Here is a 20,677-nt window from a genome sequence, read left to right as displayed (position 1 = left end):
TCTCACGATCCTCCACTCTATCTCCCCCCTCTCTCTCTCTCTCTCGATCCTCCTCCCTCTCTCTCTGTCCTCTCTCGCTCTCTCTGCCTCTCTATCTCTCTCCCCCCTCTCTCTCTGTCCTCTCTTGCTCTCTCTCTCTGATCCAGCTATTAACAAACCCCAGGATAGTTATGAATCTCCACAAAAACATGGAGGTTCTAATCTAACACCCATTCATCCTCTCTTTGTTTCATGCTGGCTAAAAGACAACGTTCCGCTTTGTCTCTTTGCCAACCCTTTTTCTGGTTGGACGTCTGTTAGATGTCTGAAGGATGGTACATTTTGTGTTTTTTTCTGGCTGGACGTCTGTTAGATGTACAAAGGATGGTACATTTTGTGTTTTTTCTGGTTGGATGTCTGTTAGATGTATGAAGGATGGTACATTTTGTATGTAGAGTAAACACAGACTGAAGAATGGAAAAGGATTGCTGTGTGACTCCAGGCAGTTCACCATGGAGCATAAACCATTCACTCTGACATCTGCTCTCCAGTGCAGACCAGCGGTTCCTCTGTGGTGCGGACAGGGTACTGTGTGTGTGTTTGTCTGTCTGTGTGTAACCCTCCCCTCTCTAGCCTCTCTGCTCTGATGTGGCGCCAGTGGTGTGGTTCTCTGTCTGTTCTAAAATATGATTGACTGACACACCAGGCTCTCAGCTTACACCCCTACACCCCAATCCAGACCTCTTCACTCTGCTGCTCACCAACGGAATGTCATCTTCTGTTGAGAGGAGGAAGAGAGGGGGGAAGAGCAGGATGGGGGAGAGAGGAGGAAGAGAGGGGGGAAGAGCAGGATGGGGGAAGAGCAGGATGGGGAGAGAGGAGGAAGAGAGGGGGGAAGAGCAGGATGGGGGAGAGAGGAAGAGAGGGGGGAAGAGGAGGATGGGGGAGAGAGGAGGGAGAGAGGGGGGAAGAGCAGGATGGGGGAGAGAAGAGGAAGAGAGGGGGGAAGAGCAGGGTGGGGGAGAGAGGAAGAGAGGGGGGAAGAGCAGGATGGGGGAGAGAGGAGGGAGAGAGGGGGGAAGAGCAGGATGGGGGAGAGAAGAGGAAGAGAGGGGGAAGAGCAGGATGGGGGAGAGAGGAAGAGAGGGGGGAAGAGCAGGATGGGGAGAGAGGAGGAAGAGAGGGGGAAGAGCAGGATGGGGAGAGAGGAGGAAGAGAGGGGGGAAGAGCAGGATGGGGGAGAGAGGAGGAAGAGAGGGGGGAAGAGCAGGATGGGGGAGAGAGGAAGAGAGGGGGAAGAGCAGGATGGGGGAGAGAGGAGGGAGAGAGGGGGAAGAGCAGGATGGGGGAGAGAGGAAGAGAGGGGGGAAGAGCAGGATGGGGGAGAGAGGAAGAGAGGGGGAAGAGCAGGATGGGGGAGAGAGGAGGAAGAGAGGGGGGAAGAGCAGGATGGGGGAGAGAGGAAGAGAGGGGGGAAGAGCAGGATGGGGGAGAGAAGAGGAAGAGAGGGGGGAAGAGCAGGATGGGGGAGAGAGGAAGAGAGGGGGGAAGAGCAGGATGGGGGAGAGAAGAGGAAGAGAGGGGGGAAGAGCAGGATGGGGGAGAGAGGAAGAGAGGGGGGAAGAGCAGGATGGGGGAGAGAAGAGGAAGAGAGGGGGGAAGAGCAGGATGGGGGAGAGAAGAGGAAGAGAGGGGGGAAGAGCAGGATGGGGGAGAGAAGAGGAAGAGAGGGGGAAGAGCAGGATGGGGGAGAGAAGAGGAAGAGAGGGGGGAAGAGCAGGATGGGGGAGAGAAGAGGAAGAGAGGGGGAAGAGCAGGATGGGGGAGAGAAGAGGAAGAGAGGGGGAAGAGCAGGATGGGGGAGAGAAGAGGAAGAGAGGGGGAAGAGCAGGATGGGGGAGAGAGGAGGGAGAGAGGGGGGAAGAGCAGGATGGGGGAGAGAGGAAGAGAGGGGGGAAGAGCAGGATGGGGGAGAGAAGAGGAAGAGAGGGGGGAAGAGCAGGATGGGGGAGAGAAGAGGAAGAGAGGGGGGAAGAGCAGGATGGGGGAGAGAAGAGGGAGAGAGGGGGGAAGAGCAGGATGGGGGAGAAAAGAGGAAGAGAGGGGGGAAGAGCAGGATGGGGGAGAGAGGAGGGAGAGAGGGGGAAGAGCAGGATGGGGGAGAGAAGAGGAAGAGAGGGGGGAAGAGCAGGATGGGGGAGAGAAGAGGAAGAGAGGGGGGAAGAGCAGGATGGGGGAGAGAAGAGGAAGAGAGGGGGGAAGCGCAGGATGGGGGAGAGAGGAGGAAGAGAGGGGGAAGAGCAGGATGGGGGAGAGAGGAAGAGAGGGGGGAAGAGCAGGATGGGGGAGAGAAGAGGAAGAGAGGGGGAAGAGCAGGATGGGGGAGAATTGTGTTGGTGGGGGATGTTGGTGGGGGAGAAAGATGGAGGGAGGGATAGGGAGAGACGGGGGAGAAGCATGGTCAATGACCATGAGGTATTTGGGTCATCATTACTCCTCTCTTTCAGAGGTCCTAAAGTCAGTGAGGATAATATATGAATGTATCTCACTCCCTTTTTCTCAAATACCAGGCTTTCTAACTACATTCAGCATCTGTTTTCTTTAAATGGAGCATTAAGCACTAACAACTTCTCAGTAACGATAAGAAAGGTGACATGGAAAGCAGGTTGATAACAGAACTAACTAGGTCACGTCTTGGTTTTATAAATTCCCTGAGATTTACAGAAGGAAAGGGGCCTTGAGGTCAGTGAGAAAACCCCACAAAGTTTTATTGGTCATAGCTTCATTCCGCTTCAACTCCACTTGTGTGTCAGCTGCATCGACGAGCTATACCGACGAGCTGTACCGATGAGCTGCACCGATGAGCTGTACTGATGAGCTGCACCGATGAGCTGTACCGATGAGCTGCACCGATGAGCTGTACTGATGAGCTGTACCGACGAGCTGTACTGATGAGCTGCACCGATGAGCTGTACCGATGAGCTGTACTGATGAGCTGTACCGATGAGCTGCACCGATGAGCTGTACTGATGAGCTGCACCGACGAGCTGTACCGATGAGCTGTACCGATGAGCTGTACCGATGAGCTGCACCGATGAGCTGTACTGATGAGCTGCACCGATGAGCTGTACTGATGAGCTGCACCGATGAGCTGCACCGATGAGCTGTACCGATGAGCTGTACTGATGAGCTGTACCGGTGAGCTGTACTGATGACACCACAGGAGGTCTGCTGAAAAGTCAAAGGTCGCCATGACACACCGGTTTCCATGATGACCGATAGTGTTGATAGAGAGATGGCGAATGAAAATAAATACTTCCATCGCCATGTCACAGGAAAGACTTAATGAATGTCCAGTCTGCTGGAGGGATGTGAAGGAGTACACATTAGTTCATTTTCCAACCATAGACGGGTGGTAGAACACACTGTATCTGTGAAAACTGGGCTCCAAATGGTTATGTACTGTGCTGTGGGTGAACCTCATCTATGGCCTGTGTGCTGTCAGAACAGATGCATTCTCATCGATGTCCCTAGACTGGATTAAATATCTGTCAGAACAGATGCATTCTCATCCATGTCCCTAGACTGGATTAAATATCTGTCAGAACAGATGCATTCTCATCCATGTCCCTAGACTGGATTAAATATCTGTCAGAATAGATGCATTCTCATCCATGTCCCTAGACTGGATTAAATATCTGTCAGAACAGATGCATTCTCATCCATGTCCCTAGACTGGATTAAATATCTGTCAGAATAGATGCATTCTCATCCATGTCCCTAGACTGGATCAAATATCTGTCAGAACAGATGCATTCTCATCCATGTCCCTAGACTGGATTAAATATCTGGCAGAACAGATGCATTCTCATCCATGTCCCTAGACTGGATCAAATATCTGTCAGAACAGATGCATTCTCATCCATGTCCCTAGACTGGATTAAATATCTGTCAGAACAGATGCATTTTCATCCATGTCCCTAGACTGGATTAAATATCTGTCCGAACAGATGCATTCTCATCCATGTCCCTAGACTGGATTAAATATCTGTCAGAACAGATGCATTCTCATCCATGTCCCTAGACTGGATTAAATATCTGTCAGAACAGATGCATTCTCATCCATGTCCCTAGACTGGATTAAATATCTGTCCGAACAGATGCATTCTCATCCATGTCCCTAGACTGGATTAAATATCTGTCCGAACAGATGCATTCTCATCCATGTCCCTAGACTGGATTAAATATCTGTCAGAACAGATGCATTCTCATCCATGTCCCTAGACTGGATTAAATATCGGGCAGAACAGATGCATTCTCATCCATGTCCCTAGACTGGATTAAATATCTGTCAGAAGATGGTGGACATGGATCTGACCTCTAGTTGATATCTGCTGTACTTATCTACTGCACCAATATGGCTGCACTCGTTCTAGTGGGGTTAGACACTGTACAATGTCATGCGCTTTGAGCACCCGGAAAATATATCAAGTCAATACATTAGTATGACTATATTACCCCTGGCATTATGACTACTGAGATACCCCAGGACATGGGTGGGCCAACATGTTACTACTGAGATACTCCAGGACATGGGTTGGCCAACATACTACTACTGAGATACCCCAGGACATGGGTGGGCCAACATGTTACTACTGAGATACTCCAGGACATGGGTGGGCCAACATGTTACTACTGAGATACCCCAGGACATGGGTGGGCCAACATGTTACTACTGAGATACCCCAGGGCATGGGTGGGCCAACATGTTACTACTGAGATACCCCAGGACATGGGTGGGCCAACATGTTACTACTGAGATACTCCAGGACATGGGTGGGCCAACATGTTACTACTGAGATACCCCAGAACATGGGTGGGCCAACATGTTACTACTGAGATACTCCAGGACATGGGTGGGCCAACATGTTACTACTGAGATACCCCAGAACATGGGTGGGCCAACATGTTACTACTGAGATACTCCAGGACATGGGTGGGCCAACATGTTATTACTGAGATACCCCAGAACATGGGTGGGCCAACATGTTACTACTGAGATACTCCAGGACATGGGTGGGCCAACATGTTACTACTGAGATACCCCAGGACATGGGTGGGCCAACATGTTACTACTGAGATACCCCAGGACATGGGTGGGCCAACATGTTATTACTGAGATACCCCAGGACATGGGTGGGCAAACAGGACACAGACACACAGAGGAATTGTAGACAAATTGCTGTTCTGTGCCCCACCAACATGGTACTCCGTTTGATCCTGACCTGTTTGTGCTCTTTCCAACTCCACTGCTGTCATTGTCAAGACAGCAGCAACAGACTGGCACCCACACGCTGCTCCTCTATATCACTTAGTCTGCCTGCGTCCTAAATTACACCCTTTTCCCAACATAGAGCACTGCTTTTGACCAGGGCCCACTGGGGTCTATGTTAGGCAGTAGGGTACCATTTGAGCCTCTGTGTAACACAAACAGAATCACTAACAGCAGGACACCGTCAGGAGACCAATCAGAAACAGAGTGGCTGTTAAACCTTAAACCTTAACACGTTGGCGTCAAGACTCTTAACTCTAGGAACTGATCTCAAAGTGACTGCATGAGTGCTGTTTCATTTAGTCCAACTGTCCTTTCCATTTTACTGTGCTATTCATCTTACAGGCTCCAAAACCCACAAAGTACAGCTGGTAATAATTGTTCCAGAATTAGCCAGCATGGCAGCCCAAGATCTCCAGTGGTTGTGTTTTGGGCTGACACATGTGGGAAAGCAAAATTGTAGTCCCTCCTCAGAGTACAGCAGAATGGTAGTGTCCCCCCTCAGAGTACAGCAGAATGGTAGTGTCCCCCCTCAGAGTACAGCAGAATGGTAGTGTCCCCCTCAGAGTACAGCAGCATGGTAGTGTCCCCCTCAGAGTACTGCAGAATGGTAGTGTCCCCCTCAGAGTACAGCAGCATGGTAGTGTCCCCCTCAGAGTACAGCAGAATGGTAGTGTCCCCCCTCAGAGTACAGCAGAATGGTAGTGTCCCCCTCAGAGTATAGCAGAATGGTAGTGTCCCCCTCAGAGTACAGCAGAATGGTAGTGTCCCCCTCAGAGTACAGCAGAATGGTAGTGTCCCCCCTCAGAGTACAGCAGAATGGTAGTGTCCCCCCCCTCAGAGTACAGCAGAATGGTAGTGTCCCCCTCAGAGTACAGAAGAATGGTAGTCTCCCCCTCAGAGTAAAGCAGAACGGTAGTGTCCCCCTCAGAGTACACCAGAATGGTAGTGTCCCCCCTCAGAGTACAACAGAATGGTAGTGTCCCTCCTCAGAGTACAGCAGAACGGTAGTGTCCCCCTCAGAGTACAGAAGAATGGTAGTGTCCCTCCTCAGAGTACACCAGAATGGTAGTGTCCCCCTCAGAGTACACCAGAATGGTAGTGTCCCCCTCAGAGTACACCAGAATGGTAGTGTCCCCCTCAGAGTACACCAGAATGGTAGTGTCCCCCCTCAGAGTACAACAGAATGGTAGTGTCCCCCTCAGAGTACAGCAGAATGGTAGTGTCCCGCTCAGAGTACAGCAGAATGGTAGTCTCCCCCTCAGAGTACAGCAGAATGGCAGTGTCCACCTCAGAGTACAGAAGAATGGTAGTGTCCCCCCCCCCTCAGAGTACAGCAGAATGGTAGTGTCCCTCCTCAGAGTACAGCAGAATGGTAGAGTCCCCCTCAGAGTACAGAAGAATGGTAGTGTCCCTCCTCAGAGTACAGCAGAATGGTAGAGTCCCCCTCAGAGTACAGCAGAATGGTAGTGTCCCTCCTCAGAGTACAGCAGAATGGTAGTGTCCCCCTCAGAGTACAGAAGAATGGTAGTGTCCCTCCTCAGAGTACAGCAGAATGGTAGTGTCCCCCTCAGAGTACAGCAGAATGGTAGTGTCCCTCCTCAGAGTACAGCAGAATGGTAGTGTCCCTCCTCAGAGTACAGCAGAATGGTAGTGTCCCCCTCAGAGTACAGCAGAATGGTAGTGTCCCCCTCAGAGTACAGCAGAATGGTAGTGTCCCCCTCAGAGTACAGCAGAATGGTAGTGTCCCCCTCAGAGTACAGCAGAATGGTAGTGTCCCCCTCAGCGTACAGCAGAATGGTAGAATGGTACAGTATTAATATTATACCTTCTGTTGGTACATTTTTATTAAGCTGTGTGGGTTTTCACAATTATTTCCAGACACATATCTCTGCCAGTTCATTGATCCTGAACTCTGAGGGGGCTCCAGATTTACATTATAATGTTGACTTTCGCAGCTGTAAATGAATGAAAGCGTTTTACAGGTCCTGTCTGGGCTGTGCATGAAAACCATCCAATTAAAAGCTGAGGTGAAGGCACAAACAAAAGTCAGTGTTACTAAGCATGAAAGTTTTGAGTTTCCAACCACTTCTCTCCTCCTGTTTTTTAACAGGAGATCTAGACAATAAAGAAGCAAACTTTTATACAAGTTTTTGTTGGTTTTGTCATTAGAAAAACTTCGGGTAAAATCCATCCAAATCTCACATCCACTTAAACATTTGAAAAGCTTCCACAAAACTGATTAAATTAAACAGTCTATTATGACACTAGGCGAGACCCAAATGCAGACACAGGAGGCAGAGGGTTGGAGTTTAAGATGTTTAATAAATCCAAAGGAGTAGGCAAGAGAATGGTTGTGGACAGGCAAAAGGACATAACCAGATGAGAGTCCAGGAGGTACAGAGTGGCAGACAGGCTCGAGGTCAAGGCAGGCAGAATGGTCAGGTAGGCGGGTACAGAGTCCAGAACAGGCAAGGGTCAAAACCCGGAGGACTAGAAAAAGGAGAATGCAAAAAGCAGGAGAACGGGAAAAACTGCTGGTAGACTTGGACATACAAGATGGACTGGCACAGAGAGACAGGAAACACAGGGATAAATACACTGGGGAAAACAAGCAACACCTGGAGGGGGTGGAGACAATAACGAGGACAGGTGAAACAGATCAGGGTGTGACACAGTCTCACTCTTAGTTCAATAAGTCAGGTTAGAACACAGACAGTAACACTATTCACGATTGTTTCTGCAGTTTCTCTCTCAGATCGCACAATGGCTAACAAAACTAATTATGACCTCATACATGAAGTAGAAAAATAATACAACTGACTTGAACATCTGTTGTATTTTTCCTGATTACGATCTCGTCTCTTTGCTGCAACTTCCCGCTCGGGAGAGGCGAAGGTCGAGTCATGCATCCCCCGAAACATGACCCGCCAAACCACGCTTCATAACACCCGCTTGCTTAACCCGGAAGCCAGCTGCACCAACGTGTCGGAGGAAACACCGTTCAACTGACGACCGAAGTCAGCCTGCAGGCGCCCGGCCCGCCACAAGGAGTCGCTAGAGCGCGATGAGCCAAGTATAGCCCCCCCGGCCAACCCCTCCCCTAACCTGGACGACGCTGGGCCAATTGTGCGCCACCCTATGGGACTCCCAGTCACGGCCGGTAATGATCGAACCCCAGGCTGTAGTGACTCCACAACACTGCGATGCAGTGCCTTAGACCTCTGCGCCACTCGGGAGGCCGAGCTGCATGTGTTATAGAACTCAAACAACATGATGTTTATGACTAACATCTGTTATAGGAATCAAACATGATGTTTATGACTAACATCTGTTATAGGAATCAAACATGATGTTTATGACTAACATCTGTTATAGGAATCAAACATGATGTTTATGACTAACATCTGTTATAGGAATCAAACATGATGTTTATGACTAACATCTGTTACAGGAATCAAACATGATGTTTATGACTAACATCTGTTATAGGAATCAAACATGATGTTTATGACTAACATCTGTTATAGGAATCAAACATGATGTTTATGACTAACATCTGTTATAGGAATCAAACATGATGTTTATGACTAACATCTGTTATAGGAATCAAACATGATGTTTATGACTAACATCTGTTATAGGAATCAAACATGATGTTTATGACTAACATCTGTTACAGGAATCAAACATGATGTTTATGACTAACATAGTGTAATCATATGGGCATATAGACTTCAGACAGATACTGTATTGTGCTTCATGTTGGATTTTCCACACTACACCATCCACGGACATCCAGAAAGACACTTGATATCTCTGTCCCACCATGTTTGTCACGTTTGTGCATGTGTGTTTGTGTGTGTAAGAGATAAACAGAGAGAGAAAGAGAGAGAGAAATATAAAGAAAGAGAGAGAGAAAAAAGAGAGACAGAAGAGAGACAGAAAGAGAGACAGAGAGATAGAGCGACAGAGAGACAGAGACAGAAAAAACAGAGAGAGAGAGAGACAGAGAGAGAGAGACAGAAAACAGAGAGAGACAGAAAACAGAGAGAGATAGAGACAGAGAGAGACAGAGAGACAGACAGAAAACAGAGAGAGAGAGACAGAGAGACAGACAGACAGAAAACAGAGAGAGAGAGACAGAGAGAGAGAGAGAGAGAGAGAGAGAGAAAACAGAGAGAGATAGACAGAGACAGAGAGAGACAGAAAACAGATAGATGGCACCCACACACTTCAGCTGTGGTTCCTCTCTCCCTCTCTCTCTTTCTCTCTTTCTCTCTGCCTATTTGGGATCTCTCCACTGCTTTCCCTCCCTCAGCTTTTCCAGTCAAACCAGAGACAACCCAACAACTCCTACTATCACAGTCTATTCCACCATATGATCTCATCTGTCTGAGTTCCCGTCTGTCACTCTCTGATTGCTTCCCCATAGTGCTAATTCATCTGGGATATCCCTCCAACACTAGGCCAGACTCCATGCTCTCACCTGGCCAGACTCCCTGCTCTCCCCTGGCCAGACTCCCTGCTCTCCCCTGGCCAGACCCCCTGCTCTCCCCTGGCCAGACCCCCTGCTCTCCCCTGGCCAGACTCCCTGCTCTCCCCTGGCCAGACTCCATGCTCTCCCCTGGCCAGACTCCATGCTCTCCCCTGGCCAGACCCCCTGCTCTCCCCTTGCCAGATTCCCTGCTCTCCCCTTGCCAGATTCCCTGCTCTCCCCTGGACAGACTCCTCTGCTCTCACCTGGACAGACTCCTTGCTCTCCCCTGGCCAGATTCCCTGCTCTCCCCTGGACAGACTCCTCTGCTCTCACCTGGACAGACTCCCTGCTCTCCCCTTGCCAGATTCCCTGCTCTCCCCTGGACAGACTCCTCTGCTCTCACCTGGACAGACTCCTTGCTCTCCCCTGGCCAGATTCCCTGCTCTCCCCTGGCCAGACTCCGCTGCTCTCCCCTGGACAGACTCCTCTGCTCTCCCCTGGACAGACTCCTCTGCTCTCCCCTGGACAGACTCCTCTGCTCTCCCCTGGACAGACTCCTCTGCTCTCCCCTGGACAGACTCCTCTGCTCTCCCTTGGCCAGACTCCTCTGCTCTCCCCTGGCCAGACTCCTCTGCTCTCCCCTGGCCAGACTCCTCTGCTCTCCCCTGGACAGACTCCTCTGCTCTCCACTGGACAGACTCCCCTGCTCTCCCCTGGACAGACTCCTCTGCTCTCCCCTGGACAGACTCCTCTGCTCTCCACTGGACAGACTCCTCTGCTCTCCACTGGACAGACTCCCCTGCTCTCCCCTGGACAGACTCCTCTGCTCTCACCTGGACAGACTCCCTGCTCTCCCCTTGCCAGATTCCCTGCTCTCCCCTGGACAGACTCCTCTGCTCTCCCCTGGACAGACTCCTCTGCTCTCCACTGGACAGACTCCCCTGCTCTCCCCTGGCCAGACTCCTCTGCTCTCCCCTGGACAGACTCCTCTGCTCTCCACTGGACAGACTCCCCTGCTCTCCCCTGGACAGACTCCTCTGCTCTCCCCTGGACAGACTACTCTGCTCTTCCCTGGCCAGGCGGATGCTGCAGCCTGCCTTTGATAGGTCTGCTTGGTGAATGGAGGAAACAGAGCTGGAGGTTCTGAGGTATCAACTATCCAGAGTCTCTGCTGTGTCCAGATCCTGGATGTGGGAGGCTTCTCTACTACCAGCCCACTGTGATGCTCCGTTATGCTTCTTCAGTCAAACACCTGATGCATGAGATCAGTACAGAACAGTAGGCATGACTCCATCTTCTGTTGTCGTTACTGACATCATCTACATTCCTATCAAATCAAATCAAATTTATTTATATAGCCCTTCTTACATCAGCTGATATCTCAAAGTGCTGTACAGAAACCCAGCCTAAAACCCCAAACAGCAAGCAATGCAGGTGTAGAAGCACGGTGGCTAGGAAAAACTCCATAGAAAGGCCAAAACCTAGGAAGAAACCTAGAGAGGAACCAGGCTATGAGGGGTGGCCAGTCCTCTTCTGGCTGTGCCGGGTGGAGATTATAACAGAACATGGCCAAGATGTTCAAATGTTCATAAATGACCAGCATGGTCAAATAATAATAATCACAGTAGTTGTAGAGGGTGCAACAGGTCAGCACCTCAGGAGTACATGTCAGTTGGTTTTTCATAAACGTTCATTCAAGGTATCTCTACCGCTCATGCTCTCTCTAGAGAGTTGAAAACAGCAGGTCTGGGACAGGTAGCACGTCCGGTGAACAGGTCAGGGTTCCATAGCCGCAGGCAGAACAGTTGAAACTGGAGCAGCAGCACGGCCAGGGGGACTGGGGACAGCAAGGAGTCATCATGCCAGGTAGTCCCGAGGCATGGTCCTAGGGCTCATGTCCTCCGAGAGAGAGAAAGAAAGAGAGAAATAGAGAATTAGAGAGAGCATACTTAAATTCACATAGGACACCGGATAAGACAGGAGAAATACTCCAGATATAACCAACTGACCCTAGCCCCCCCCAACACATAAACTACTACAGCATAAATACTGGAGGCTGAGACAGGAGGGGTCAGGAGCCACTGTGTCCCAATCTGATGATGATATCCCTGCAGGCCCTGTATCCACAAATCACTCCCTCTGACTTTCAATAAGCTAGAGCATATTTGACCTTTAAACTCTCTGTCTGTTCCACAGGCCCACATACCCATGTACAAACACATACGCATTAACAAAAGTTACATCCAGAATGTGTTACATAACATTGCAATTTCAGACTTTGGTGTCTGTCCGGAGAAGTCTAGAGTTTCACACAGCTGGCTGGGGTCAAAGGTCAATAGAACAGCCCATAGGTGACCTCAGTGGGTTGTCTCATGCTCCATCTGCTCCATTACTTCCACCTTGCTGACTGTGCAGCTCCTCTCCACCGTCCCCCTTCAATGTCTCCTTAGAGACACTGAATCCCCTGCATGGCCATTCAAGCTGCATGTTGTCTGCACAAGTAATCAGTAGTAGACTAGGCCCATTAAAACTCCAGCAGCAGTTCATATGGCAGCAGCCTCACTGACTGTGTTAACAGTGAGCCCCAGTGACATTCATAATGTATTTGACTGAGAAGAGCTTTTACGATCTTGCTTAATTGGCCTTCAAAAGCATGGCATCTTGAGGTTGCGATCCCAAATGGCACCCTATTCTCTACATAGTGCACTACTTTTGACCGGAGCCCTATGGGTGAGTCTATTTGCTGTGTGCCCTGGTCAAAAGTAGTGCACTACATAGGGAATATGGGGCCATTTGGGACGCAGACGCTGAAGTCTGATTGGACAGTGGGGGTCTGTGATTCAAAACAGAGCAGACAATGCTTTGCCCCTGTGGGGGGTCCTGGGAGTTTACAACTGGAGCTGGCCTTGTATCTGAGCTGGGAACCATGATGGGTTCTCTGGGATCGTATCCTAACCTAGCAGAGACCAGAGAAGAAGATAATAACTGCAACCAAGCTCTATACAAGCTCTGCACACAACACAATACCTGCTTTCAGCTGGGAAGGAAATACCTTCACACACACTGACACACAGTTGTCTTTCTCAGCATACCGTGTCTCTGTAAAGTCTCAGCAGACCATGTCTCTGTAAAGTCTCAGCAGACCGTGTCACTGTAAAGTCTCAGCAGACCGTGTCACTGTAAAGTCTCAGCAGACCGTGTCACTGTAAAGTCTCAGCAGACCGTGTCACTGTAAAGTCTCAGCAGACCGTGTCACTGTAAAGTCTCAGCAGACCGTGTCAATGTAAAGTCTCAGCAGACTGTGTCTCTGTAAAGTCTCAGCAGACCGTGTCACTGTAAAGTCTCAGCAGACCGTGTCTCTGTAAAGTCTCAGCAGACCGTGTCACTGTAAAGTCTCAGCAGACCGTGTCACTGTAAAGTCTCAGCAGACCGTGTCACTGTAAAGTCTCAGCAGACCGTGTCAATGTAAAGTCTCAGCAGACTGTGTCTCTGTAAAGTCTCAGCAGACCGTGTCACTGTAAAGTCTCAGCAGACCGTGTCTCTGTAAAGTCTCAGCAGACCGTGTCACTGTAAAGTCTCAGCAGACCGTGTCACTGTAAAGTCTCGTCAGACCGTGTCTCTGTAAAGTCTCAGCAGACCGTGTCACTGTAAAGTCTCGTCAGACCGTGTCTCTGTAAAGTCTCAGCAGACCGTGTCTCTGTAAAGTCTCAGCAGACGTGTCACTGTAAAGTCTCAGCAGACCGTGTCACTGTAAAGTCTCAGCAGACCGTGTCACTGTAAAGTCTCAGCAAATGTGTTACTGTAAAGTCTCACCAGACGTGTCACTGTAAAGTCTCAGCAGACCGTGTCACTGTAAAGTCTCAGCAGACCGTGTCACTGTAAAGTCTATGCAGACCGTGTCACTGTAAAGTCTATGCAGACCGTGTCTCTGTAAAGTCTCAGCAGACCGTGTCACTGTAAAGTCTCAGCAGACCGTGTCACTGTAAAGTCTCGTCAGACCGTGTCTCTGTAAAGTCTCAGCAGACCGTGTCACTGTAAAGTCTCAGCAGACGTGTCACTGTAAAGTCTCGTCAGACCGTGTCTCTGTAAAGTCTCAGCAGACCGTGTCACTGTAAAGTCTCAGCAGACCGTGTCTCTGTAAAGTCTCGTCAGACCGTGTCATTGTAAAGTCTCAGCAGACCGTGTCACTGTAAAGTCTCAGCAGACCGTGTCACTGTAAAGTCTCAGCAGACCGTGTCACTGTAAAGTCTCAGCAGACCGTGTCACTGTAAAGTCTCAGCAGACCGTGTCACTGTAAAGTCTCAGCAGACCGTGTCACTGTAAAGTCTCAGCAGACCGTGTCACTGTAAAGTCTCAGCAGACCGTGTCACTGTAAAGTCTCAGCAGACTGTGTCTCTGTAAAGTCTCAGCAGACCGTGTCACTGTAAAGTCTCAGCAGACCGTGTCTCTGTAAAGTCTCAGCAGACCGTGTCACTGTAAAGTCTCAGCAGACCGTGTCACTGTAAAGTCTCAGCAGACCGTGTCACTGTAAAGTCTCGTCAGACCGTGTCTCTGTAAAGTCTCAGCAGACCGTGTCACTGTAAAGTCTCAGCAGACGTGTCACTGTAAAGTGTCGTCAGACCGTGTCTCTGTAAAGTCTCAGCAGACCGTGTCACTGTAAAGTCTCAGCAGACCGTGTCTCTGTAAAGTCTCGTCAGACCGTGTCATTGTAAAGTCTCAGCAGACCGTGTCACTGTAAAGTCTCAGCAGACCGTGTCACTGTAAAGTCTCAGCAGACTGTGTCACTGTAAAGTCTCAGCAGACTGTGTCACTGTAAAGTCTCAGCAGACTGTGTCACTGTAAAGTCTCAGCAGACCGTGTCACTGTAAAGTCTCAGCAGACCGTGTCACTGTAAAGTCTCAGCAAATGTGTTACTGTAAAGTCTCACCAGACGTGTCACTGTAAAGTCTATGCAGACCGTGTCACTGTAAAGTCTCAGCAGACGTGTCACTGTAAAGTCTCAGCAGACCGTGTCACTGTAAAGTCTCAGCAGACCGTGCCACTGTAAAGTCTCAGCAGACCATGTCACTGTAAAGTCTCAGCAGACCGTGTCACTGTAAAGTCTCAGCAGACCGTGTCACTGTAAAGTCTATGCAGACCGTGTCACTGTGAAGTCTATGCAGACCATGTCTCTGTAAAGTCTCAGCAGACCGTGTCACTGTAAAGTCTCAGCAGACAGTGTCACTGTAAAGTCTCAGCAGACCGTGTCACTGTAAAGTCTCGTCAGACCGTGTCTCTGTAAAGTCTCAGCAGACCGTGTCACTGTAAAGTCTCAGCAGACGTGTCACTGTAAAGTGTCGTCAGACCGTGTCTCTGTAAAGTCTCAGCAGACCGTGTCACTGTAAAGTCTCAGCAGACCGTGTCTCTGTAAAGTCTCGTCAGACCGTGTCATTGTAAAGTCTCAGCAGACCGTGTCACTGTAAAGTCTCAGCAGACCGTGTCACTGTAAAGTCTCAGCAGACCGTGTCACTGTAAAGTCTCAGCAGACCGTGTCACTGTAAAGTCTCAGCAAATGAGTTACTGTAAAGTCTCACCAGACGTGTCACTGTAAAGTCTCAGCAGACCATGTCACTGTAAAGTCTCAGCAGACTGTGTCACTGTAAAGTCTCAGCAGACCGTGTCTCTGTAAAGTCTCAGCAGACGTGTCACTGTAAAGTCTCAGCAGACCGTGTCACTGTAAAGTCTCAGCAGACCGTGTCACTGTAAAGTCTCAGCAGACCGTGTCACTGTAAAGTCTCAGCAAATGTGTTACTGTAAAGTCTCACCAGACGTGTCACTGTAAAGTCTATGCAGACCGTGTAACTGTAAAGTCTCAGCAGACGTGTCACTGTAAAGTCTCAGCAGACCGTGTCACTGTAAAGTCTCAGCAGACCGTGTCACTGTAAAGTCTCAGCAGACCGTGTCACTGTAAAGTCTCAGCAGACTGTGTCTCTGTAAAGTCTCAGCAGACCGTGTCACTGTAAAGTCTCAGCAGACCGTGTCTCTGTAAAGTCTCAGCAGACCGTGTCACTGTAAAGTCTCAGCAGACCGTGTCACTGTAAAGTCTCAGCAGACCGTGTCACTGTAAAGTCTCGTCAGACCGTGTCTCTGTAAAGTCTCAGCAGACCGTGTCACTGTAAAGTCTCAGCAGACGTGTCACTGTAAAGTGTCGTCAGACCGTGTCTCTGTAAAGTCTCAGCAGACCGTGTCACTGTAAAGTCTCAGCAGACCGTGTCTCTGTAAAGTCTCGTCAGACCGTGTCATTGTAAAGTCTCAGCAGACCGTGTCACTGTAAAGTCTCAGCAGACCGTGTCACTGTAAAGTCTCAGCAGACTGTGTCACTGTAAAGTCTCAGCAGACTGTGTCACTGTAAAGTCTCAGCAGACTGTGTCACTGTAAAGTCTCAGCAGACCGTGTCACTGTAAAGTCTCAGCAGACCGTGTCACTGTAAAGTCTCAGCAAATGTGTTACTGTAAAGTCTCACCAGACGTGTCACTGTAAAGTCTATGCAGACCGTGTCACTGTAAAGTCTCAGCAGACGTGTCACTGTAAAGTCTCAGCAGACCGTGTCACTGTAAAGTCTCAGCAGACCGTGCCACTGTAAAGTCTCAGCAGACCATGTCACTGTAAAGTCTCAGCAGACCGTGTCACTGTAAAGTCTCAGCAGACCGTGTCACTGTAAAGTCTATGCAGACCGTGTCACTGTGAAGTCTATGCAGACCATGTCTCTGTAAAGTCTCAGCAGACCGTGTCACTGTAAAGTCTCAGCAGACAGTGTCACTGTAAAGTCTCAGCAGACCGTGTCACTGTAAAGTCTCGTCAGACCGTGTCTCTGTAAAGTCTCAGCAGACCGTGTCACTGTAAAGTCTCAGCAGACGTGTCACTGTAAAGTGTCGTCAGACCGTGTCTCTGTAAAGTCTCAGCAGACCGTGTCACTGTAAAGTCTCAGCAGACCGTGTCTCTGTAAAGTCTCGTCAGACCGTGTCATTGTAAAGTCTCAGCAGACCGTGTCACTGTAAAGTCTCAGCAGACCGTGTCACTGTAAAGTCTCAGCAGACCGTGTCACTGTAAAGTCTCAGCAGACCGTGTCACTGTAAAGTCTCAGCAAATGTGTTACTGTAAAGTCTCACCAGACGTGTCACTGTAAAGTCTCAGCAGACCATGTCACTGTAAAGTCTCAGCAGACTGTGTCACTGTAAAGTCTCAGCAGACCGTGTCTCTGTAAAGTCTCAGCAGACGTGTCACTGTAAAGTCTCAGCAGACCGTGTCACTGTAAAGTCTCAGCAGACCGTGTCACTGTAAAGTCTCAGCAGACCGTGTCACTGTAAAGTCTCAGCAAATGTGTTACTGTAAAGTCTCACCAGACGTGTCACTGTAAAGTCTATGCAGACCGTGTAACTGTAAAGTCTCAGCAGACGTGTCACTGTAAAGTCTCAGCAGACCGTGTCACTGTAAAGTCTCAGCAGACCGTGTCACTGTAAAGTCTCAGCAGACCGTGTCACTGTAAAGTCTCAGCAGACCGTGTCACTGTAAAGTCTCAGCAGACCGTGTCACTGTAAAGTCTATGCAGACCGTGTCACTGTAAAGTCTATGCAGACCGTGTCTCTGTAAAGTCTCAGCAGACCGTGTCACTGTAAAGTCTCAGCAGACCGTGTCACTGTAAAGTCTCAGCAGACAGTGTCACTGTAAAGTCTTAGCAGACTGTGTCACTGTAAAGTCTCAGCAGACCGTGTCACTGTAAAGTCTCAGCAGACCGTGTCTCTGTAAAGTCTCAGCAGACCGTGTCATTGTAAAGTCTCAGCAGACGTGTCACTGTAAAGTCTCAGCAGACCGTGTCTCTGTAAAGTCTCAGCAGACCGTGTCATTGTAAAGTCTCAGCAGACCGTGTCACTGTAAAGTCTTAGCAGACTGTGTCACTGTAAAGTCTCAGCAGACCGTGTCACTGTAAAGTCTCAGCAGACCGTGTCACTGTAAAGTCTCGTCAGACCGTGTCTCTGTAAAGTCTCAGCAGACCGTGTCACTGTAAAGTCTCAGCAGACGTGTCACTGTAAAGTGTCGTCAGACCGTGTCTCTGTAAAGTCTCAGCAGACCGTGTCACTGTAAAGTCTCAGCAGACCGTGTCTCTGTAAAGTCTCGTCAGACCGTGTCATTGTAAAGTCTCAGCAGACCGTGTCACTGTAAAGTCTCAGCAGACTGTGTCACTGTAAAGTCTCAGCAGACTGTGTCACTGTAAAGTCTCAGCAGACTGTGTCACTGTAAAGTCTCAGCAGACCGTGTCACTGTAAAGTCTCAGCAGACCATGTCACTGTAAAGTCTCAGCAGACTGTGTCACTGTAAAGTCTCAGCAGACCGTGTCTCTGTAAAGTCTCAGCAGACGTGTCACTGTAAAGTCTCAGCAGACCGTGTCACTGTAAAGTCTCAGCAGACCGTGTCACTGTAAAGTCTCAGCAGACCGTGTCACTGTAAAGTCTCAGCAAATGTGTTACTGTAAAGTCTCACCAGACGTGTCACTGTAAAGTCTATGCAGACCGTGTCACTGTAAAGTCTCAGCAGACGTGTCATTGTAAAGTCTCAGCAGACCGTGTCACTGTAAAGTCTCAGCAGACCGTGTCACTGTAAAGTCTCAGCAGACCGTGTCACTGTAAAGTCTCAGCAGACCGTGTCACTGTAAAGTCTCAGCAGACCGTGTCACTGTAAAGTCTATGCAGACCGTGTCACTGTAAAGTCTATGCAGACCATGTCTCTGTAAAGTCTCAGCAGACCGTGTCACTGTAAAGTCTCAGCAGACCGTGTCACTGTAAAGTCTCAGCAGACAGTGTCACTGTAAAGTCTTAACAGACTGTGTCACTGTAAAGTCTCAGCAGACCGTGTCACTGTAAAGTCTCAGCAGACCGTGTCTCTGTAAAGTCTCAGCAGACCGTGTCATTGTAAAGTCTCAGCAGACGTGTCACTGTAAAGTCTCAGCAGACCGTGTCTCTGTAAAGTCTCAGCAGACCGTGTAATTGTAAAGTCTCAGCAGACCGTGTCACTGTAAAGTCTCAGCAGACCGTGTCACTGTAAAGTCTCAGCAGACCGTGTCACTGTAAAGTCTCAGCAGACCGTGTCACTGTAAAGTCTATGCAGACCGTGTCACTGTAAAGTCTATGCAGACCATGTCTCTGTAAAGTCTCAGCAGACCGTGTCACTGTAAAGTCTCAGCAGACCGTGTCACTGTAAAGTCTCAGCAGACAGTGTCACTGTAAAGTCTTAGCAGACTGTGTCACTGTAAAGTCTCAGCAGACCGTGTCACTGTAAAGTCTCAGCAGACCGTGTCTCTGTAAAGTCTCAGCAGACCGTGTCATTGTAAAGTCTCAGCAGACGTGTCACTGTAAAGTCTCAGCAGACCGTGTCTCTGTAAAGTCTCAGCAGACCGTGTCATTGTAAAGTCTCAGCAGACCGTGTCACTGTAAAGTCTTAGCAGACTGTGTCACTGTAAAGTCTCAGCAGACCGTGTCACTGTAAAGTCTCAGCAGACCGTGTCACTGTAAAGTCTCAGCAGACCGTGTCTCTGTAAAGTCTCAGCAGACCGTGTCACTGTAAAGTCTCAGCAGACGTGTCACTGTAAAGTGTCGTCAGACCGTGTCTCTGTAAAGTCTCAGCAGACCGTGTCACTGTAAAGTCTCAGCAGACCGTGTCTCTGTAAAGTCTCGTCAGACCGTGTCATTGTAAAGTCTCAGCAGACCGTGTCACTGTAAAGTCTCAGCAGACTGTGTCACTGTAAAGTCTCAGCAGACTGTGTCACTGTAAAGTCTCAGCAGACTGTGTCACTGTAAAGTCTCAGCAGACCGTGTCACTGTAAAGTCTCAGCAGACCATGTCACTGTAAAGTCTCAGCAGACTGTGTCACTGTAAAGTCTCAGCAGACCGTGTCTCTGTAAAGTCTCAGCAGACGTGTCACTGTAAAGTCTCAGCAGACCGTGTCACTGTAAAGTCTCAGCAGACCGTGTCACTGTAAAGTCTCAGCAGACCGTGTCACTGTAAAGTCTCAGCAAATGTGTTACTGTAAAGTCTCACCAGACGTGTCACTGTAAAGTCTATGCAGACCGTGTCACTGTAAAGTCTCAGCAGACGTGTCATTGTAAAGTCTCAGCAGACCGTGTCACTGTAAAGTCTCAGCAGACCGTGTCACTGTAAAGTCTCAGCAGACCGTGTCACTGTAAAGTCTCAGCAGACCGTGTCACTGTAAAGTCTCAGCAGACCGTGTCACTGTAAAGTCTATGCAGACCGTGTCACTGTAAAGTCTATGCAGACCATGTCTCTGTAAAGTCTCAGCAGACCGTGTCACTGTAAAGTCTCAGCAGACCGTGTCACTGTAAAGTCTCAGCAGACAGTGTCACTGTAAAGTCTTAACAGACTGTGTCACTGTAAAGTCTCAGCAGACCGTGTCACTGTAAAGTCTCAGCAGACCGTGTCTCTGTAAAGTCTCAGCAGACCGTGTCATTGTAAAGTCTCAGCAGACGTGTCACTGTAAAGTCTCAGCAGACCGTGTCTCTGTAAAGTCTCAGCAGACCGTGTCATTGTAAAGTCTCAGCAGACCGTGTCACTGTAAAGTCTTAGCAGACTGTGTCACTCACTGTAAAGTCTCAGCAAATGTGTTACTGTAAAGTCTCACCAGACGTGTCACTGTAAAGTCTATGCAGACCGTGTCACTGTAAAGTCTCAGCAGACGTGTCACTGTAAAGTCTCAGCAGACCGTGTCACTGTAAAGTCTCAGCAGACCGTGTCACTGTAAAGTCTCAGCAGACCGTGTCACTGTAAAGTCTCAGCAGACCGTGTCACTGTAAAGTCTCAGCAGACCGTGTCACTGTAAAGTCTATGCAGACCGTGTCA

This window comes from Salvelinus fontinalis, chromosome 11 (genome assembly GCF_029448725.1).
Source record: "Salvelinus fontinalis isolate EN_2023a chromosome 11, ASM2944872v1, whole genome shotgun sequence".
Lineage (NCBI taxonomy): Eukaryota > Metazoa > Chordata > Actinopteri > Salmoniformes > Salmonidae > Salvelinus > Salvelinus fontinalis.
This window is presented reverse-complemented; position numbering follows the sequence as displayed.